The sequence below is a fragment of the Nycticebus coucang genome, chromosome 19, assembly GCF_027406575.1.
Source record: "Nycticebus coucang isolate mNycCou1 chromosome 19, mNycCou1.pri, whole genome shotgun sequence".
Lineage (NCBI taxonomy): Eukaryota > Metazoa > Chordata > Mammalia > Primates > Lorisidae > Nycticebus > Nycticebus coucang.
Genome location: NC_069798.1, coordinates 65,965,212 through 65,989,397, shown reverse-complemented (window position 1 = coordinate 65,989,397; position 24,186 = coordinate 65,965,212). Strand labels below are relative to the sequence as shown.

General features: G+C 36.5%; 1 long non-coding RNA gene across 1 annotated transcript; it reads right to left on the bottom strand.

Annotated features, from left to right (window-relative positions):
- Nucleotides 1-13,148: 13,148 nt before the first annotated feature.
- On the bottom strand, nt 13,149-21,219 carry LOC128572005 (uncharacterized). The gene is made up of 3 exons (XR_008376020.1): nt 20,943-21,219; nt 17,143-17,245; nt 13,149-13,762 (listed from the first exon to the last, which is right to left on the bottom strand). It is a non-coding gene; the product is annotated as an uncharacterized LOC128572005 (long non-coding RNA).
- Between the last annotated feature and the right edge of the window lie 2,967 nt (nt 21,220-24,186).

Here is a 24,186-nt window from a genome sequence, read left to right as displayed (position 1 = left end):
ACCATTCAAAAGGGAGTGGTCACTAGGTTACAGGAGAAACTACTCCGCTGTAGAAGATGAAGCAATAATTTTAGTGGGTGTTACCATTAATATATCTTTACATTCTCTCCTCTGTAAATATTCATCTATTCCTGTAATCTGTGCGAAATTACGACTCCTTGCATTTTTATTTTGCCCTGATAATTATTCAATGCTGAAATTACTGATTTGAATCCCAGCTCTAATGAAACATTAGAATCTCCCCTAACTGAAAAGACCAGTGCAGATCAGACCGCTCACATCCTCCTCTTTGGTAGGGCATCTGAAGTTTGCATTTGGTATTCTCCATTGCTATTAAAAAAAGACTTGAAATAAAAGCAAAGCAAATTGTATAAAGGAATAGCTATCATATTTAATATGAAGATCAAATAAATGTAAACTATAAAAGTTTTATAAAATAAGATGTAACAACATATTTATTGATGTCTTGATTAAAATTTCTGTTTTTGTTATTTCTTTGTACCTTCATACATTTACCCTATTTTTTTTTATTGTTGGGGATTCATTGAGGGTACTAGAAACCAGGTTACAGTGATTGCATTTGTGAGGTAAAGTCCCTCTTACAATTGTGTCTTGCCCCCAGCAAGGTGTGTCACACACCTAGACCTCTATCCCCCTTCCTCCTTCCCTCTCTCTGGGCTTCCTTCTCCCACCCCCATCCCTCCTTCTCTCTCTCTCTCTCTCTACACACACACACTCATATTTTAATAGTAGGTATGCAAATTGTTGCAACCACTTTGGAAAATAGATAGGTAGCTCCTTAAAAAGCTAAACATAAAGTTACCAGATGAATAAGCAATTTGACTTGGAGTCATATACTTAAAAGAATTTAAAAAGTGTTAATTAAATTTTAAGCCTCTTTAATTTTGTGAAGGCAAAAAAATGGAAACCCAATAAGCACATGTATATGTAAAAATTAAAAAATCAAAAAAAAAAAAAAGAAAAAGAAAGGGCAATCCCCTCACCCCCAAAAAAAGTGCACAGGCAACTTTATAGCAGATTTTTCCATAATACCAGGAAAGAGTCTAAATTTCCATTGACAGATGGAAAGGCGTATCTACACGAAATGTAGTAGATTCATAAAATGAAACATGAGCAGCCATAAAAAGAAAGGAAGTAACAATATATGGTATAACTTAGATAATTTTGAAAAAGATTATATTGTGTGAAATGAATTAAGCTGAACAATTAAAGGCCATTTATTTTATTATTACTTTTATATGAAATATTTAAAATAAACACATAGATAGACACAAAGATTACAATCATGGTTCCTTAGAGTTGAGGTCAGGGATGGGGCAGCGAGGGAGGTGTCAGGGTGGGAAGGTAAAGTGAGGGGGTGTGATTTCTTTGGGGGAAAATCAAATGTGCTAAAATTGAATGTGATGATGGCTGGAGAACTCGGAGAACACAGTATTAAATAAACATCATTAAGTTGCACACATTAAGTGGGTAAATAGTGTGGCATGCAAATTAGATCCCACAAAAGCTTTTAAAACATAAATATAGAAACTGTATGGAGATGTGGAGAAAAACAAGGACAAGAAACAGTCCAGTCTAAAAAGGCATCATGTTTATGGACTGGAAAGTGTCCAGGCTGTGGGTTCGCACATTACCTTTAAATTTATGAAATTGACTCCCCTTGATTACAAAGAGCAAGGTACTTTCTTGATATCCTTCTTTTTCTGTGTATTTTATTTAATTTCTAGTCAAATTGGCTTTCTATGCTTCCCTTGCTTTGCATCAAAGTTGCCTTTTCAAACTTCTGCATCTTTACTTAGTTTAAGTGTCATCAGAGATCAAGCATAATTATACCTCAAGAATCCAATTTTCTGGGAGAAAGAAACTGATCAGACTGTTTGGAGTAAAGAATGTATTCCGATATATTCAATTTTGACAAGAGACAAGGTCATACATTCTAATGGTCTCTTCAGGCAGACTGGGAACTACATTCCTCGAAAGCAGGAGGTTCTCACAGCCCCGCTGGCTGGCACACATGGTCTGTATCTGCTTCTGTTGGCAGACAGGCATGGTTATGTGCAGGTTATGAAAAGTGAAGGGCTGAGCATCAGATTTTGGACCCGCTGCTTTGTTAATCTAAGTTACTTGGCCCTCACATTTAGCTGCTCTAGATTCTGCCTGGTGTTATTAATGGACAAAATTCATTCCTCCATGAACATCGTTTCATCAAGGCATTCTGGATGTTTTCATCTTAGCATTGGGCTCAGGGATGATTTTAGGCGTGAAATTCCATGCATCGTGGTTTGAGTCAGTCGTGAGGTATGCCTATCCGTTCCAGTGGTAGTTACAATGAGAAAACATCTGCAGAAATACAGATGGGGGAATAGATTGCCCAAAGTTTCAGTTTGGATGTGTATTTTGAATATTTAAAAGTCAGACAAAAGGGTATTATGAGCATGAGGTGCAGGATGGAAGGTAAACAATTCATTAGAAAAGCAATAAACTGTTGAAATAAAAATAGCTGTTTACTGTTTACTGATATCATGAAGCTCTTCCTTCAGACAGTGGAGATCAGCCTCAGGAAAGAAAGTGAGTCACCTGGGCTGTGTGATTTTAAGTTATATGGAAAACTGGCTGATGATGCCTTGGTCTCTGAAAACTCAGAGAAAGAGGAAAGGCACACAGAAGGTGTTTTCCAGGTGGGACCGTCCCTTAATACAGCTTCTCCCTTTCAAGGCATCCAAGCTGCCAGAGCATTAAATTGGTAGAGTGAATTTTCATCAGTCTACTCTACTCTATTTGAACAGTTCATACCGTTAATGGTCAGTTGGTCGTCAAAGGAAAATCTGCCTTATGGTAGTAGAAGGAATATGGAGAAAACAGAGGGCTTTAGTCATATTCCCATAGCACAGTTTCTGGAATATTTTAATGTATTTAGTGCTGAGGATTATCATGAGTTTGTCCTTGTCTGTCTTTGTTGTCTTATTCTCAGGTATTGAGAATGCAGGATTCTATTCATAGGGTTTAATCAGTCTTCCTTGAGGGAAATGTTATTGGTGATTTTTTTTTTTTTAAATCCAGGAATAAAGAAATAATCCTCTATTTTCAAACTTAAAAGGCGAGGAATGAAAAAAGAAGATCACCTTAGATGTCTCTGAGATATTAAATATAGATACAAAGTTGAAGAGACATATTTTAATCCAATAATTGGTTGTTCATCAAAATTATCATAGAGGGAAAAACTCGGAGGCATTATTTCACACATTAGGAAATATTTACTTAGTGTCCTGGACAAATTTTCCTATGCTCTCTCCCCCCATTTTTTTTTTGTTTGTTTTACCTTTTAAATTTGCATTGCTAACTCTATTAATTATCTTACACAGTTAGAATTTAAGTTTTGTGTACCATGTGATGAGATAAAAATTTATTTTTCCATGTGGATATACCCTTAACTCATTACCACTGGTATCACTTATTAAAAATATCATCTTTTCCCCACAGGACTACCATGTCATCTTTGGCAAAAATAAGATTTCTATTTCTGGATGCTCTATTCTGTTAATTTGGTTCTCCTGAACTATTATCATATAATTATTGTAGAATTGTAATAAATATGGATATTCTGTAAGTTTTCTAGATTTATTTTCTTATGTCAAGATTGCCTGTGCTTTGTTCATTTTACACATCCAGTCAATATTAGAATAAGGCTGATAATTTCCTAAAACCCTCTTAGGATTCTGAGTGAGATTGTATCAAATCTATAAATCAGTTTAAAAAACCTTTTATTCACATTATGTAGCAGTAAGAATGAACAAATGATAACTACAAGCAAGACATGGATGAATCCTGTAAACCCATCACGGAACCCTATAAACTCATCATTAAATGAAAAATGGTACGTGTTCTCCATTATAATTTCAGTAATAGTCAGATTCTAGTCTTTTATTTTAGATGGCAGGAGTGCGGTTTGCTTTTGGAAGGGGCTGAGCAGGCTAAGTGGATGAGTTCATTTCATTTGACATAAGTATATTTTGGAATTTTCTGTATGCATGATGACTTTTGAAAAACTTCGCATTAAGAAAAGAATTTTTTTTTAGGATCTGAAAATCTAAACATTATGTTTTCTCCTGAATAGAAACTAACCTAGAAATCTTCAAAGAAATACTCCAGGCAATTATATATGAAATTAAGGAACTCAAAAACAAAGATATTGTGAAACAAATTAATTGATGATGAACACAAAAACAATTTAAAGGAAATGGGTTACAGTGATTATTGGGGAAGGTAAAATACAGAAAGCAAAAATAATAAATATTTGTTAATGTGAAGACAAAGTTTACAAGTAAGAGATTACCTATAGTTAACTGTTATATAAATTATAATACTTACATATAATCATCTATATTTATAACAGTGCATAATTCATTTCAGCTCTGAAATGAATTTGAAGAGTAAAATTTTGTGTGTGTTTTCCCACGTGGAATGATAAATCAAGACGTTATAATTTTCTTGATTTTGAAAATATATATTGATCAACTAAAAAGGGGAATGTACAAGCAAAACAATCATTATGTGTGCTGTTTAAATAACGAGTATCTGGGTCACGAGAAAAGAGATGACACACAGCCTCAGTCAGTCTCGATACACTACCGGACAATTGCTACTGATTATTTGCTCCAAAGCTCCTGGGTAAAGGCTATTCACAAACAATAGATAAGCCTTGAGTCAGCTCAAATGAAAAGCAGCCTGTGAGTGGGATTTTCCAGGAAGCTGCCCTGGGGTCATATGATGACAGGTAACTGGGAAAGGGCACTGTTCTGCCCCCTGCAGGTGGCTGGTGGGCTGGCGGTTTTCAGGAAGTGTAGGGGCTGGTGGTTTTTGGTGCCACCCCTGAGCAGAGGAGACAGAGTTGGAATTAGGGCAAAGCAAACTGCCACAAAGCTCACTGTGATTTTTTCTTGAATAAATAATCCCCAGATTTTGCAAGCTTTTGACTAATGTTTTGTAAGCCTTTCATTAATGAAAGAAATCTGAAAATATTGACCTTGGCAATCATAGCCAGTGTTAGTTGCTTTTATCTAGTGAGACAGTATTTTTGCAGTTACCATTTCTCTATTTCTACAAATAACAGGAGTAGTATTTACCTCAAAGCCTTCCTGTGTGTTAATGAAGGATATTTGAACGTGCAAATCTTGAAAATAGTAGTAACTAAGACATCGCTAAACAATATTGGATGGAATAGAAAATGCCATTGTTAACACATTCTGAGGGATTATGTAAAATCGAGATGGCAAATGTCAGGTTTTCTCTTATTGAAGTTTCAAAATAAATTTTACAGAGAAACTCATTAAAAAACATGCCATGTATCCTGAGGTACTGAAAATTATCTCAGTCTGTGGGACCACATATGAGTAACACAATGGAAAGAACGATAGTAATAAAATATTAAGATATTTCTCTATTCCTGGCAATCATCTTGTTTTGGAGCCTCTTGGACATCCCTGAGCTGTACAGAAAATGATTTTTGCATGTTTCAAACACACTTGAGTAATGTAGATTCCAAACCTAGAAATGAGATTAAACTCCCGGGGGGGTTTGAGTTCCATTTACAGTTGGCAAAAATGTACATTTTTTAAACAAGGCACTGCGAGAAAAGAAAATTCCTACTACCTGAGCTGTTAAAAAATGTGATAACTGCTCTTTTGAAAGATCTTGAGCCTACATAAACCACCTGCTAAGCAGCTCAGAATCACCATGAGAAATAAGGATAAAAGAACACAGAGATGCCAGGAGGGCTGAAAGCTTAAAACTCTCTGCAAATTGAAATCTTCTTAGAAGAAGCAAGGAAGATGGCGTCCAAGATAAAACGGTTTCCTGTTATAAGGGCTAATCTCCAGTTCCAAATTACCTTACGATTTATTTAAAAGTTTAAAATCACCCTCTCTGCCCTGAGTTCATTAGCAAATTTGGGTGAGACACAACTTCTAAGACAAATAACAGACCTGTGAAAATACATTTTAAAAGCTTGAGAAATAAATGAAAGAATTTATTCTTCCGTTTTCAGGAAGGATCACTTACCCTGGAGCAAGTCCATGACATCAAAGAATGACCATATTCTAAAACCTAGAACTAGCAAGACTGGTGTGTGATGGGAGAACATGTCTGAGTGTTAATCAGCTCAATGGAGACTAAAAATACTGATTCTGCTAAGCGATATCAATTGAGGTGTTAGGTAGGTAGTGGGCAATGCAAGGCTCTCCTAGGGACAAAGGACCAGCACAGGGTTGGGGGAGCGGGCCATCCCCTTATTACCTTAATCCAGTCTGGAGTGATTGCTCACACCTGAGGAGGAGGGTCACCTACCAGTTTCCCAATCAGAACTTAGCGTGACAGCTGCAGAAGGGCACAGAGGACTTCTATCCCAGGGGCTTAGCAACAGGTGCAATAAGAGAGTCTTAGGGTGACCTCAAACAGCCTTAAGGCTAATTATCATGGCAGTAGCTTAAATCTACACTGTGGTCCACCTCCCCCAAGGGGCTTTCAAGAGGCTCATGGTGAGTCTATATGTGTAGTTAGAATGTTTCTAGGGGACTCTGAATGACTAGGAATGCCTAACCCACAGGCTACAAAACAGGACACCCAGCCGTGCAGAACCAGGTCCTTTACTTGTTGTGACAATGGAGGCCCATTGCTGTCTATGGTGAACCTATCTTGCTTTATAAACCTATATCTTGATCTTACTTTGTAAACCTATCTTTTTCTTCCTTAATATACTGTGTTTCACCCTTGTCTTACTCTGGGGTGTCTGCTCATTTTTTGATCAAGAGCACATCAAAAACCAAGGACGAGAGAACCGCTTGAAACCTCACAGAAGCATTCAAAGCAGCATGCTATGAACTTTTTGAAGCTACTCTTTACCTGGGGAAGATTACTCCAAATTACCTGTATATTTATACTTATTCCAGATTTTAAATTCCGTGATTAACTAAAGTTTTGCTTAAAAATGTGAAAAGTATAATCATTGAAGAATCTCTGTAATACTTTTGAGATGATTCTTAAATTTAAGTAATACGTGAATTGCTTCTGAATCAAAACAACAAAACAAAACTTACAAATGTAAAACGAAGTATAAAAGTGCTTGTTAAACCACCACTCCCATATTGCTAAGTAGCATTTGGCATCCTTCCAGTTTTCCTTCTTCCCTCATCTTCCTCTTCTGTTCCCTTCAAAATGGTAGCCTGGTCTCTAGTCTCTAGCCATACATGATGTTATACACAAGAAGTGTTGTAGCAAGATCTCAGATCCCAAAGCCTCCCTTTGAGAAGCATAGATTTTGCACAGAAATGGAGCTGCTTGGAAGACTTGCTTCTTGGTTTTCCATCATAATGGAAAGAGAACTCTCAGTAGGCAGGGATGGGAAAGAAAATGAACTATGGGAGTATATTTAGAGCTTTGGAGATCTATGTTCAACATTTTGACCATTCTCCAAAAGAAGAAAGTGATGGCATGAAGGAATGACTTTATCTGGGAAAATGAGACCAAAAGCACAGAAGACCCATGGACACCAGAGAGGCCACAAGGGCCCTTGGACATCAAGATCACGTCCACACAGAGACTTGTATATTGAGGTCCACAGGAGCGTTATTTGTAATAAGCCTAAAGTGGAGCCAATCCAAGTGCCCACCACTAAGTGAAGGGAAAAACGAAATACGACATATTCGTAGAATGAAATACTACTCAACAATGAAGAGCAATTAACCATTGATCTACACAACATGGATAAATCTTACAATGGCAAATTGATTGACTGTGGAAACGTTGCTGGCTTTGTCCTTGCAGTGTCCTGTCCTCTGAGAAGCAGTGATCCGCGTTTCTTTTGCTACAAATGTGACATCATTCAGTTGGTGTTTCTGTGATGTGAAATAAACACCTGGACACTACATGAAGATCTATTGTTCTTAGTTTAGTTAAACTTGAGAATTATCTGGCTGTCATGTGACCATACGCAAAGATGCAAAGGTGCAAAGATAGTGTTAGATTCATGTATCAGTACAAAGATACTTGGCTGTCATTTCCATGGTTCAAGAATATGCTTCATCAATTTTAAATTATAATCTAAACAAAAGCATAAAATTTAAAAAATTCTCAGAACTCCATCCTTAGAATGCAATTTTAGAATTAATAATAGACTGGAAAGGATATACACATAGTCAGGAATGTACAGGCTCAAAGCTAAACTCCCCAATAAAATAGCTACTTAAACTTGGACAAAATATTTAAATTCATTGAGAATGAGTGTCTTTATCTGTTAGTGAATATGGTATTACTTATCTTAAAGGAATTTTGAATGCACTAAATAGTCTATACCCCCATCTTAATATCTGATATATGGTAAATGCTCAATAAATACCCAAATTTCCCTAATTTTGTAGCATATATAGGGTAAAAATTATACTTATGTAGATATGTGTTTTCAAATCAGTGCAAAGCTGTGCATCTGGTCTGTTTCACAGATAGCTATTACTAAGTTCCAACTTACTAACTGGTAAATTAACCATGAGCTATGTCTTTGTACAATTATGTATTTATTTAAAATATTATAGTTGTGTCGAATTTATAATGTAGTACTGTGGTTCATCTAATAATACGTATTTTAGTGATTCCTTCTCTTTTTTTTTTTTTTTTTAAACAGAGTCTCACTATGTGGCCCCCTGTAGAGTACTGTTCTGTCATGGCTCATAGCAACCTCAAACTCTTCGGTTTAAGCAATTCTCTTGCCTCACCCTCTCAAGTAGCTGGGACTACATAAGCCTGCCACAACACCTGACTATTTTTTTGTTCCAATTGTTGTTTAGAAGACACAGGCCGGGTTGGAATCCGCCTGTCTAAGGGTATGTGGCCAGCGCTCTAACCACTGAGCGACAGGTGCCGATCCATGTGATTCCTTTATATTGTATTTTATACTTAAGAAAAAAATAGAATTGGGTTGTAACTTCAAAATCAGAAATATGAGTTCGTGGGATAAATTTTTGTCCTCAAATTATAAGCAAGCTTACCTCTTCTTATGTGAGGCATTGGTGATATTCTTGGGCAAATGCCAAATAAATATATATTTTTCTGATTTTATTTTAGAAAATATATTTTTTGACCATAAAGTGTGGATTTTTTAATTAAATGCTTTTTAAAGTTCTCATGAAGAAAGCAGTTATGTGCTATATAAAACACAAAGAAATTGTTTTCCCCTTTTTTTATGTATGTGAAAACAGGATAGTGTATGTTGTAGAGCAAAGTAGCTAGTTGCCAGAAAACCGACTTATTTCTGTCATCTGTTCTGTGGAGTTTTGTCTTTGAAAGGAGGATTAGACTTTGAAATGGATATTGAACACCAGAGGGAAAAACTGTTAGGGTGAAGTTAGCTTTTCACTTGATGGTGAGATAGCAGGAGGCGGTGTTGAATGAATTTCTATTTAAGCAGTCTTGTAATATGGTATAATTGATTTTGGAAATCTAATGTGTAACTGACTGCTTAATAATGTGAATATTGATTTATACTAAGTTATGAAATATCCATTTGATAACCTCTTCAATGAGGAAATACTGCTTTGAATGATGGAATTGAAATAAAACAGGCTTCTTGTAGTAAATACATGCAGGGCATTAAGGAAAAAGAAGGTCATATTACATAGTGTGTACATGGAATAAAGTCCATAAACAGTGCTTATGATTTTTCCCGGCATCGCGACTTATTATATCACTTGGTTGTAGAAACACTTACAGCAACCCCTACAGACAGTGGGCTTTTTTTTCAGGGAGGATATGGACATCATTCTTAGCTCTAAGGCACAATTTATCTTTTGCCTACAGTAGTATTTTGTGAGTACTAGAATTGAAACAAAAGAAAGAATCAGAGGGGGCGGGTTCAAACCCAACCCTGGCCAAAAACTGCAAAAAAAAAAGAATCAATTAGCACAGTTAGTCCTGAATTTTCTCCATAACGATATGTACTTGGAAAATGTACTCAGCTTCTCCAGGCTTCCTTTTTTTCTCCTCACCTGTGTGAAATGAAAGGATTTCTAAAATCCCTTTCAGATCTTAGAATTCTAAGTTGTTATTTTTCATGATGCTTTTCTAAATTGTAAGTGAACCAACAGCCCAGGCCTTCTGAGAAGTGTACAATAAGATGAAATTAAACTCCCATGAGGGCACTGCTGATAACCCCAGAAGATGAGATGGGATTGGGGATAATGCCAGGAGATGAGATGGGCAGGGAGCTGTAGAAGGTGCAGGAGGTTTCTGATGATGCTAGTCTGACCTATCTGTGGGAAAGAGGGCTTGTAGGCTGCAGTGCAGTTTCAATAAAATCTTGACAAGTCCAGTGGAGTATCTGTGGGCCACAGTTTCCCCTCAGGGGAAACTTCTGTCTCCCAGCAAAGGGTTTGGCTCAGTAGCCCTGATGTGCTCAATTATTGGCTGGAACAGTTCATTCAAACCATGACCTTGATTTGGAAGCAGCGATTGATTTCAGAGCCCAGGAGCTGGACAGTAGCTTGGTGCTCATAGAACATGTAAGAAACATGTTTTTGTAACTGACATACTTGCTTTGAGTAGAATCTATAGTTTTTAAAAAAAACCTTAAAGGTACTAATAAACCATCTTGAACTTAAGTGTACTAACAAACTTATAAACTAAACACAATATAAGTATTCCTTATTTCACTATAAATTAGGGTGTTTAGTCACCTAGTGAAAGGTTAAGTGTAGTCATTTTGGCCCCTAAAAGGTTCCTTTTTTGCACGAATGCTAATTCAAGTTATTATGGGAGAGAGATCAGGTTTAACTTGATGAAACCATAACACTTTAAATCTTTTGGATTCATACTTAGTAAACATTGAGTGGAGAGTAAAGAAAGTTTATGATACATGTTTTCAGCTCATGAATTCCTAGTTAGACATTTGTCTATTTTATTTAAAATATAGTGCCCTTGATATCCGAAGGTTTTATCTCAATTGTTCTATTTGGTTCCATTGTCTGATTACTAGACAATTCTTGGACACTTTTTCAAACTGTTGTAATAGTTTACTATTAGTAAATGTATGATATGTCCTTGCTCCAAATAATTTCTTTCAATGATTTGGGTAACAATGAATTTAATTAGATGGAGGAGATGTTTTTGTTGAGCAAAATTATGCAATGCCCTTTCTATTAATGTTGACAGGTTTTCCAAATACTACTTAGTGCTTTACAACTATTGCTTCCCAAATTTCTTAAGACATTTTATATTATTATGCCCACAAGTAGCTACTAAAAAATGAAATGTGACCAGACACTAATTGGGACTGCTGTCTTTATTTGAATAAACCTACTTCTTCTTCTTCTTTTTTTTTTTTGTAGAGACAGAGTCTCTCTTTACTGCCCTCAGTAGAGTGCCATGGCGTCACAGGACTCACAGCAACCTCCAGCTCTTGGGCTTCCGTGATTCTCCTGCCTCAGCCTCCCGAGCAGCTGGGACTACAGGCGCCCGCCACAACGCCCAGGTGTTGCATTTTGGCCGGGGCTGGGTTTGAACCTGCCACCCTCAGTATATGGGGCCAGCGCCCTACTCACTGAGCCACAGGCGCCACCCAAGAATAGACCTACTTTTTAAATAACACATTTTGAGCTCCATCAGTATGTAGTTTCTTCACCATATGCTTCCAGGAAATTTCTGTCTCTTGGAATACTTTAATGATGACATGTATCTATCAAGTAAGTGTAATAACATATAATTAATTTTATTTTTGAATATATTAGGCTTCTAGGTCCAGGCAGATTAGAATTTTACTAACGCATTCCTCTTGCAGGCCACCCGATGGCAGGCTTATGTTGTATGCATGAATCACGCTGCTTTTCTGTTTAGTGGATAGGTTTGCCTCAATTAATGACCCTACAAAGAATATTTCAGTTTTTTTTAAAAGTTATCCATATGGGTTGAAGACTGAAATCAAAGTCTCAAAGCTCTGCAACTGCTTTGACTACTCCCCCCCATTTTAAGGTTCCCTGCCGTGGCAGGGTGGGAGGCTGGTCACCACATCACATTGGCTTTCACCTTTCCCCCCTTAACAACCACTATTGGATTTTGTCAAAGGACAGCTCGAGAGAACAAAAGACCAGAAACCCCCCCAGCTTCCTTCATCCAGTCCCACAGCCCTCCTCCTGTTTATATGGTCTGTGGTTCCAGCAGGACAACCGTTTGGGGCCACACGAGTTTCTTCTTAGTAAACAACTGCCCTCATGAACTGGTTCCAGCCAGCCTTCCTGAGGTTGAACAGTTAAGAGACTCGTGCCTTACATTTTACTTTTAAAGTGTAGGAACTAATTATGATGCATTTAAATGTTAAACTTTCACCCCAAAGAGATCACTGACTGTGGGCTACATACATGTAAACTTACCATGCATGTTCCTATCTCCCTCATGAATATTCATAACTCACCCTGTAACTTGTTGAATATGCAGACCTGGCCAACCTGGTCAGTATAAGTCCCTGTGTCACCCTCCCTCCCTGGACATACGGGTCCCTCAGCTTCCACCATGGCTACTGTCAGGGCGGCCAAGCTGCAGGATGAAACAGTTTATAAAACATTATTTTTCCTTTTAAAGACTTTGCAACTATTTTATAGTTAACAGACTGCAATTTCAGATTATCTTTTCTATCACATTTAATAATATTTTTTTCTTTGGGTGACATCCCTTGCTTTGTAAAGGCATTTTTACAATCATATAATTAAACGTTTCTGAAGACTTCCCTATAATGAGTCTGAAGTCAAAGGAAAAGAATACTCCCCCCCATTTTCCATGTGTTCACCTATTCAACTTGGTCATCATCTGTTTACCAAAACTGCTTTCACTACTAAGCCTATTTGAGACCTACGTACATAAAAGCCTATCATATTGTTTTAGTCCACGTATAAATTAATAGCTGAACAGTGTGCATTAATATTTTCCATACCACGTTTCTATTTTTATTGAAAAAATAAACTGAAAAATGTTGAAAGAATGAAATCAAAGATACCTGTACATTGTTAACCTAGATTTAATAATAGCTGATTTTTGACTTTGACATATTTACTTTACCTTTATTTAATTTAGTTTCAGTTAATTAATGAAACAATTTTTCTATTTGTGTTGGTGCTGAGCAGTCTACAAAGTATCAGGTTGTACTCAAATGTAGCAGGTTGGAACTCCTGGCTGATTGCTTTGGGGCATGGTGCTGCGTCACCCTCGGTAGCCACACCAGACAGGTGGATGCTGCTTCATGGCACATGAGCAGGTGCACACCTGTGTGCCTCTAGGCAAGACCTATTCCCTGGGCTCCAAATCTGTGCTTTGTCCCTCTCAAGCTTACCACGTCCAAAACAGCAGTCATACTCCCCTCCACAATCCGGTTCAGTCCAGGACCCTCTCTCTCAGTTACATCACTTTTGTACACCCTTCACATAAGCTTGTGGACTTTAGTTTGGAAAAATGTTTTGAATAACTCTCAATTTCCTTGGAAAGCAGTTTGTTCTTAGGATGAAGTAAAGCTTCATTTTGGGAATGCAAAATAAGTATGAGAACACGGAATCCACGAGGCGAGTTAGGGAGGGATGGGGAGCCTCGTGGGGTTGATGTACGGCTGGCTGCTGCCTCAAAATGGGCCCAGAGGCACAGGCTGCTTGAGAGACGTTCCCTGTGGGTGGTCGCTGGGCAGGCTGTACGGGGAGATGGATTCCATAGGTAGCAGTCCCTGAAAGAGGAAATGGGAAGTGATAATTTCAGCTGCCTTCTAATCCTTGTGTTTCTTTGGTCAAATTATTTTCTTATATGGAATTGACTCCCCTGGAATTCCAAAATGTATCATAGGTAAATTGCCCCCCTTCCCCCCATCCAGGTCACTTTTGGAATCTTCTTGGGACACGTGCTACCCTGGACAACTCTTAGCCCACGTTGAGATGTGACAGAGAAACTGACTCACATCCCTTGGCTTGGAACTGCCAGCCAAAGTGACCGACACCTGTTTTCTACATGACCATGATGATGTTCTTCCCGGGATGCAGGTCTGATTATGACAAAGGCTTTTTTGTGATTCCATTGCTTTTTGACCAAAGTTCAAAATATTTCTGTGGCTCATATTGCCGGACAGTCTACTCAGCGTTTTCTCTTTATGTCCGTGCAGCCTTTTTCTAGCACCAGAGTTCCCTACACTGGCTTTTCCTGAAACAGAGAACTTTCTGCTTTCTTAGTTATCTCCTAGTCTTTTTTCAACTCTTAACACCCTCCTTGCTACTTTCCCAGAGTAATTTCCTCCACAACTTTTTCAACTTTAGTCCAAATATTCTGACTACATGGTCTTATAGCACAGCTAACCTTTCTATGCAATTGTTTTTAGGAGTTTCTGTTTTGTATTCATAATGTTGGGTTGCTCTCTCCACTGACACATGTTTCATAATTAAAGTGGTCAAATGCATCTGTTTAGCCTTTCTGTAATTCAACACCATTCCACCATTGCCCAACGGAGGACTAGAATCCAATATATGTGTTTGATTTAATAAATAACTAGATGTGTTATGTTAGAAATTAAAACTTCAGGTGAGATATTTGAGAATGTCTGAAAATTAAAAAAATGAGCAAATATATTTCTTATCACTATTTATTCAAACTACCAATTATATGAACAAAATATGTTTTATGTAACTTCATGCAATTTTGAACATGCGGGAATGGTGATAATTTTAAAATATAAATGTTTCAGCTCTTAAGGTGCAGGAATAATTCTAGTAATTCCAACTCTTGCTTTAGAGCAGACACCTTCTTTTGATTTCCTCTACTTCAGAGTGAGCAGATCCAGCTAAGAATTTTAATTGAAGCCGGTAGTTGGTCAAACAGCCTAAACAAAATAAAAATGTTCCTTACCTCTGACTTCAGAAAAAGAAAATATCAGACCACAGAGGTGATTTTTAATGAAACTTTTGTAAAGAGTTGACTGCTACCATTGATTTTTCTTAGCAAAATACCAATATACAAGTTGGTATAATTTAAAGCAATTTTGCCGAATTGTATTCCCCCGAAGAGATTTTTTCTCTGTTGAAATAGAAATTGGGTTTCAACAAGAAAATAATCTTTGAACAAATCATATTTGGAAATATATTCAAAGGAACAAAACTGATAATATTTTTGACTCAGTGTAGTTCATCTTGCTTTTCAGCACTACTCATGTGTCTTTCCATATTTATAGCTACATTTTCGGTCCCCAAATTGGCGTTTATATCACTTGCAATTACAATGACTTGAAAAATAAACCTGTTTTGAAGAGTGTATTTTCCTCATACAATTCTAAATATTTGGAAAAATTCATGACTACCCTCTGAAATAAATACAGTAAAGAATAAATGGGTTAACTTTATTTTGTATAGTTTAAAATTATGTGTTTAGACTGTATATTAAGCCCTAGCTTGAGCCGGAATCATGCACTGACTTGTTAAGGTAACTATTTCCTGATATCTTCTATTCAGTTTTTGTACAAGTTGAAACTTAAACCTCAAATGTGTGAGCGTGTAAAAAGTACTCTAAACCAGAGGAATCATCTTTAAATGGTCCAATATTGATTATAACGTTTCAAAACATTTTTGAAGTTAGCCATGTTTTCAATAATACATTGTTTTGTGGCGCAAGACATTCATGGTATGAATCGCACTGGCCTGGTGGACACATGTGATTGCCTCTTAGGATTTTCCTTATTGAAAATCGGGGTTACACAAGGTAATGTTTCCTGTGGTGGTTATCTTATAAATTTTATCAGTGTCAGAAGCCCAGAAACGTACTGATTTAGCCTCCCACTTTTACTAAACATATTGTATTTTAAAATGATAGGAAATCAGAACTGTAAGAGGATCCATTTTTTTTTTTTTAAATCTATAAACATGAAACCTGTGAGCAGACAGGTTAGGAAAGAGCACGCTGGTCATCCTGCCAACATGCTCCTCGCACAGTGGGGTTCACAGTCATCATCACTATCGTTACGGATGTGATACTGGTCACTGCCACAGGCTGTTCTTTAAGGATACAGTGGGGTTCACAGTCATCATCGCTATCGTTACGGATGTGATACTGGTCACTGCCACAGGCTGTTCTTTAAGGATACTTTTAAAAGACATGATGATTTGCTGGGCAAATACTAAACATGTCTGTGCATTCAGCAACATATTCTGTAGTACTGTGCTCAAGTTGTGCCTTGAAAGTGTAGGTTTCCTCCGGAAGAATCGAAGGAGAAAACAGAATCGTTCTGTTTCTGGCGAGGTGGCTCCCTCTTTCCTTGTGGTGACCAGTTGTCACATGTTGTTTGTTGCGTGCTATTGATATTCTAATTTTGTGCCGTTCTGATCTGAGTGTTTCTTGAGGTCTTAGATTTTAAACCTTTCAAACTTAATGCATTTGTAAATAATAATCTTCGTTTATGTGAGGTCCACTGAGGATTTGCTGGAGGTCCCATATGCTCGCCCCAGACTCCCTCTGACTAACCTGGAAAGGCTCCCCTTGGCCCTACAGGGGCCCCTTTAATATGGCCTTTGTTTATCATGCAAATTTTCCTCTCGTGAGTTTATTTTATGTTTACTCCCTTTTGTGGCATGTAGAGGGAAATGGAATATATCAAAGTGTAAGTAGAAAGGAGTAGCCTGCTGGAAATTGGCAAGATACTGTGGTCATGCCACAGCATTTGTCATTGTCCCAAAAGTCGTCCTTCAGGAACACCTGTCTGGGTTGGGGTTACGAGAGCAAACTGGGTGAGGCATTGATCAGCCCCATCTTTATTATTCCCATTCGTGGTAATTATTTTCTCTTCAGGATGCCATTCCAAAACACCCCAATTTTCTTGCTTTTTACACACATTTTTCAATCTCTATGATATGTTTAACATTATCATTAATTGATAAATTGAATTCATAGGCCCTGTCACCTAGTATGTATTGGTTTACATTAAAAAGAAAAAAAAATCTACAATAAAATCATTAATAAACATAAATGACCAGAAGCAAAGCTGTTTCTGAGGAAGAACAGGATAAAAAGAGAGCTCCCAAACGAGGAATTGGAAGGAAAATGACAGAAAAGCGATCTTAAAGTGGCATTTACCTTGGGGTATTATTTATTTTTCTGATGTCGAGTAAATAACTGACATCTGATAAGCAGGATTTGTGGATGTAGCAGCGACCTCCAGTTAACCCTGGTGTCTTTCCTGAAGGTTGGAGGGAAAAATGCTGGAATTAAACCACCAGATACTCTTCTTTCAATGCTACTATGTAACCCTGAATTGCTGCTTTTTCTTTAACAACTTAATCTCTCTCTCTCTTTTTGTTTGTTTCCTTACCAAACAGTTCCAAGAAATCAAGATTGATCACTATTCGTGGTCTTGGAAGCGTGCTGATTAAGTTATCAGTAGGAGGCATTTATGATCTTGAAACAACAGGAGATCTATACAAATCGTTAATGCAAATATGTTCCCCATTGTTAAGGGTCTGCATGTATCACATAAATATAAAGTTCACATAATTACTCTCTACACAGTGTTTTGCTTGGGACTTAACTTCAGAAGAGGTCCAGTGTCACGAGTCACTGCAACAAGTCTTTGAATATTAGTCATGAGGCATCCTTCCCAGAGATGTGGAAATCACTGATTTTAAAAAACAATTCCTATGTTATACCCATATATCCACATCCACCGAGTTGATATTTCTTTTCTATGATAAAATTAATGTCGCTCATTTCACTACCCCGTTTTATGTCATTCATCATGGACGTTAAATGATATTCACACATCACGTTCAGAACTTACACTGTTTTGTTTCTGAACCTCATAAACTTAATGACATTTGGTTCACATGCTCACTCAACTGTCCAATTTGGCAATATCGTAAACGGTGTATAGTAACACAGATTGTATATAAATCTCTACAGGTAGCCTGCCAGTTGTGAGGTTGAGGTGCACTGTAATAAGTCTTGTGCTCAAAGACCAAATTTCCTACCACAGCCCTCATCTGAAATGTGATATCACATTTTCTATTCATTTTTCACTCAGAATTTTCAAGTTGTATCTGTGTATCTTTATCGGTTTCTTGCTTATAAAATGAATGAATCATGTTTTAAATTTCCCTTATACTCTAAGTTATAATGAAATTATCATTGCATATTTATGTGATTATTTTCTAAATACTAGAAAACTGTCATGCTGTTTCACAATTTATTTAGGCATGGACTTTACTTGAACATTTATATTATTCTCATTTTCAAATGTTATTAAAGACGTTGTTGATAGTGAGATAACATAATCTTTCAATAAATCTTCCCTACTCTAGAAATGCTTTCTCACTGTTTAATTGCCAGATCGAAGCATAGGAAAAGCCTATGTATGAAAACTTCACAGGTACCCTACAATGTATACAACTATTCTGCAGCCATAATAACTAAAAACAAAAAAAATTAAATAAGTTATTTAAAGTATTTAGAAAGCTTATCTCTCTCTCTCTGTCTCTTCTCCCACTCCTCTCTCTCTCTCTCTTTATTTATTTATTTATTTTGGGAAATAGGGGCTTGCTCTGATGTCCTGCGTCATTACTGGAACCTCATATTCAGACTCAAGAGACCCTTCCGACTCACATACTCCTGTGTAGAGTAGCTAGAGCTACAGGCACATGCCACTACACCTTGCTAAGTTTTTCTATTTCTTTTTTATAGAGACAAGGTCTAACTCCTGCTCAAGCTGGTTTCAAATTCTTGACATCCAGAAATCTTTCCACCTCCACCTTCCAAAGTGGTAAGATTACAAGCTTGGGGAGCTTTTATTTAGACTGAGTAATATGATGCTCATTAGCTGGGAAAGTATTATAATTTGCAAATAATTAAAAATTTGAACTAAATGGTAGTGAATGAAATCACATATCCCACACATCAAACATCTCAAACGTTGCTGATTCAGATTAGACATAATTCTTAGAATAACAGAGAAGTGAGTGGGCCCACTGGCCAACTGGCAAAAATGGAGCCAGTGTTTCCAGTTAAAAGGGTTTTACCAATGGTTATTAATGCAGATGAGAGATCAATGAAGACAGTCCAAATCCTGGCCATTACTAGCAAACCATTATATGGATTTATTTAGTACTAAGAATGTAGTAGTAAACTATTTATTTATCAATGAAATCAAACTGGAACAATACACACTGATATAGCAATTATTTTGCCTGATTTGGTTATCCATATTTACTGTGTAGAGTAGAACTTATTATTTGAAAGTAAATAAGCAGTGTCTACTATATGATAAAGTGCTCTCCAATAATATTTTGTAAAATTTTATTTCTATGTGTAGTTATAAAAGAAATAAAAAATCTGAGGACCTCTCCCTATCAAATTCCTTAAAAAAAGGAAAGTAAGCCCTGGAGGCTGAGTTATGCAAGGTCCCCTTCCCAACGGAGAGCTGTTACTAACCCTGCGTGAGCCAGAATCCTGTGGAAGGGAAAAGTCTCAGCATCTACAAGGCTGCCCCACAAATCATAAGGAAATTCTCTGCTCACTTCAAATAAAGAAGAACATACAAAATCAATCTGATTCCACACTGGGAGATGTTAACCACAAATTTGTCTTTCCAGGTGCAGAACAGAGACAAGACAGAATCAGTCATTCTCCACCTCATCTTATGTAAAACAGATTTCCTGGGCCTCACAAGAATGTAACCATTCATCTCACTACCGCCCCTGTTTTTTGTTTTCCCGTAAGCCTTCTCTTTTAAATACTGAATTTCCCAAATTCCCCTTGAGCAAAAAAGTCACCCATTTCTCTGTGGTTTGTGTGTTTCCTGGACACGTCCTCAAACTTTGGCTTCATCAACCTCCGTTGACTGAGACCTCGGCCTCAGGGACTTCCTTGGGGTTGGCAAAGTTTACCTTAGTTTAACTACATAGATGAATGTAAAAGCTGGAACCCAATTCTATGCCGCCATGTCTATCTTCAAACTTCTTAGAAGACATAATTGAGTTTTGTTTTCATCCCAGATATCATTTAAGTTTAGATCTATAGCTTTAATGGGCTCGAGCTAATTTACCCTCCTCGGAACTTTTCCTCTCACTCTCTCACTGTTGTCTGTCTACTCTTCTGATTTCCTGGCAGCTTATAATTTTTTTTTTTGAAGAATGACTCTCACAATCCCCAATTCTCTCATTCCTTACTTCTTTCAGTGTTCTCACTTTAAAATGATTTTTATCAAGACAAGAGAAGTTTAACAAATTCTCCATTTTCACACATACATAGAAAAAAGAATTTCCTCCTTGGGCAGATTGCTGGGATACTGCACCTTAATATTTAAACTAATAGTGACCAAACGGAAAGACCAGACAGTGATATGACCGAGGAAGTGTCCCTACAACAGGAAATAATTTTAGCATGATGATGATTCTCTGTGATCTGAAGCTTTTCAGCACTCAAATCTTTTATTATAAGTAATAAAGAGAGATGATCCAAAGACAATCTTAATGTACTGAGTCTGTATAATTATATTCACATTTCTACAAAGAAATTATTTTCTTAAAAGAAAGCACTTTTGTCACTTTAAGCTGCAGAAGAGCTAAGTCACATATGTTAATATGGTTGTTTTATCCCTTAAAATGTTTAAGCATTTTTTAAATTATTCAATTAAAATTGAAAGGGAATATTTTGAATAACTGCTCATCTGTCTAATGTAAGTTTTAGCAGTGATGTGAATAGTATTAGTAGACCTATCATTTATTAGATATTTACTAGTTTTTAGCTTAGGATTACTCTATTGTTCTCAAGTGAGAATACCATCTCTTATCCCTATTTTTCAAATTAAGTAAAAAAAAAAAGGAATTACACAAGGAAATTAACATTTACAGACACTGAGATAAAGTGACATAGAAAATACAAACCTGACAACCTGAACTTTGAGTCTGATGTCAAATTCTGTGTCCTAACAATGCGCTGTCGGAATTTTTCCACCAGTTTTTATAATTCTCCCATTTATATGTCCAGTTTGGACGTTGCAGAACATTCGATCAAAGACAGAAAATGATCTGCTCTTACTGGACTCTTCCTTCCCCTGTGGCAAACGTTTCTTTCAGCCCATGTTGAGCTGCTTTACAGCTCTGAGTTTTTATTCGTGGGGCCGTTCAGACCTTCCTGGGGACTCAGCGTTTTTCTCAGAGACAATTTAAGCCACAGAAGCAAGTAATAAAATGAGGGAAAAAAACCATACCTTGAGTCTTTTTCTTTGTTATAGATCAATAAGTAATGCTGTCCGTAGTTACGAAAGAGTTTCCTTGAACCAAGTTTCAAAATGTTTTCTTTTCTTTTGAAATCAACTGATGAGCCACTACCCCTTTTTCCAGGTCTGGCGGGAATGACAGGTGTTGTGTGCTGTAACCTTCCCCTTCCTTTGAGAACAGCACTTTGGGGGAGGGAAAGAGTATTTTTAACTGACAGTCTTACAAATTATGATTGTTTCTTTTTATGTCAGTACTCAAAAGAAACCCTGGAAATGATAGGTTTACAGATTTAGAAAATAATGAATAGAGTCTCCAAGAGAGGAGCCCCATGGGTGATGTTGGCTCACTTCAGTGGTGATGTTTGACAGCAGTTTGTGGTTAGCCTGAGATTCCCCCCGCAGCTCTTTTATTGGGAAACTGGAAAATTGTAGAAAAACACTGAAGTGTGCATTTTTACTTAAAACGTATTGTTTGATTTGCTCCTTTTTTTAAGTGTGCTAGAATCATTTAAGGAAATTAATCATTAATCTAATATTGTGTAAAGCATAGCTATGGTTTTAAAGAATGAGGTTATTCAGGAAGTGATTTGGCTTGCACGAATTTACTGTAATGTACATGACAGGGTTTGAGATGTGTTGGAATTATAACTTCATGCTGACCCTCTTCCAATTCCAAGTGCGATGGAGTTTCTTTTTGCATTGACTGGATATGTGTTCTAAATAATAACTATGAAAACCTAACATAGGAAAACCGAGAATCTCCACTGAACGCCAGAGCATTGTGATGAATTAGTTTCCATGCTAAAATACAAAGGGGGGAAATAATTTATGAGCAATTGAAGCAAGCAGGAACATTAAAAAAGCTAAGCAAATGTTTTGATGAAAGTATTAAGTCTACATTTAATGATACAGCAAACCACAGTATAATAGAATATTTCTCAATGATATTCTAGATAAATTTCTTGTTGGTTTATCTTCAATCTATATGTAAAATGTGCTTAATTATGCCAAGAAAGACTGGCTTCTCCTAGCATGTATTGACTCTCTATGATGTGTATATGTATTGAACCTAACGGTTAATTTAGGTGCTTATTGAGGTTCTGTTGTTTGTTCAAAACGTGGTATGTCAACTCACTTTGTTATTGGTATTTTCAATTGGATTGACGATTTTATAAGGTTATTTACTGTGAATAACAGAAGAGACAATTGTTTCCATGAAAATTAAGTAGAAAGCATCTAAAAAACAGATAATATGAAACTCTCAAAAAGATACTTCATGTAATTCAAGAGACAACTGTACGTTTTCTGGTGAAAAATGTAGGATAATTTATGTACACATTGTTTTTCTTGCTTTATGATTTATTTTCGTTTTTAAACAACTGTAAGGAAGTACAATTGACATCACACACACACACACAGAGCAGTGAAAGCGTCCTTATAATCTAAGAATGGAAATACTCATCACACAAAATTGTCTCCTTATGTCCCTGGAAGTCACTATAGATTATTTTCCACCTTATAAGTTTTATTTAAAGGGAATCTTACAACTGACTTTTCCTTTGCTCTTCATCTTTCCTGGAGCATCTTCCTTTGAGATTCATGCTGTGAGTTACAAAACTCACTCATTTTTAATACTAGATAGTACGCTCTTACATCGGTGTGTTATAATCTGTTTATCCACTTGCTTTTTTGTTGGTTATTTTGTAATTTCCAGCTTTGGTTACTACAAATAAATCCCCACTAATATGGGTCTTTTTACGATTCTAATGAAGATTTAGTTGTGTCTCACTGTGGTTTTAATTTTCATTCCTGCTATTATTAATGATGTTGAGACATATTTTCATATCCTTTTATGTAGTCAATATGTCTCTGGTAAAATATCTGCTCAGAGCTCTTCCCTGTCTCTGAGTTTTTTAGTTCTTTATTATTGTATTTCACACATTATGAATTTAAGTTTTTATCATATATAAGTTTTTCAAATATTTCTGTTAGTCTCCGGAAGGCCTATCCATTTCCTTTAATGAAGTCCAACTTATTATGTTTTTTTCTGTTAAGAATCAGGCTTCTGGGGTTATAATAAAGACATTTTTGTCCAACCCAAGGACTCTGTTTGTTGTTGTTATTGTTTAATATCTTTGATTTAGGTTTTAAATTTAGGTTTATAATTTTCTTTGACTTAATTTATGTAAATTTGATGTGTGGATTAAAATTCATTTTTATGCACACAAATGAACAATTTTTGGCGATATTTGCTTACGATAATATTTTTTTCTCCAATCAATTGCATTTTCAGTTTATTCAAGTCTGATTGTTCATATACAAATGAGTCTTCGTTCAGGAAGTCCATTCTGTTACAGCCATCTATTGGCTATTGTTAATCCAATAACAAATTTCCTTGATGATTGTTCCTTGATCTTAGTCTTGAAATAAGAAGTCTATCCAAATTAGTGCTTATTTTTTACAATTCTTTCGGCTATTACAGGTCCTTTCCATGTGAATTTTTGTATTATTTTGTAAATTTTTATCAAAAAAGAATTCTGAGATTTTTGTGATTGCCTAGACTGTCCAGATCATGAATGAGTTATATCTTAACCTTTTCCTTTAGTTCCTCTCAGAAATGTTTTATATACTTTAGCGTACAGATCTCACACATCTGTATCTTAAAATGTTTGAGTAGCTTCACTTCTCTGGTGAAAAATATAGGATAACTTATGTATACATTGTTTTTCTTGCTTTATTATTTATTTTAGTTTTTAAACAATTGTAAAACCAGAAAACCCTTAAGTCTAGGTAAGGGTCCTGGTTAATAAGGAGTAAACCAGGAGCCCTGTAAGAACGTCTGAGTTGATGCATTCTAAAACACTGGAACCACAGATTTTCCAGAATATGCTGGGCCTGCACGACATCCC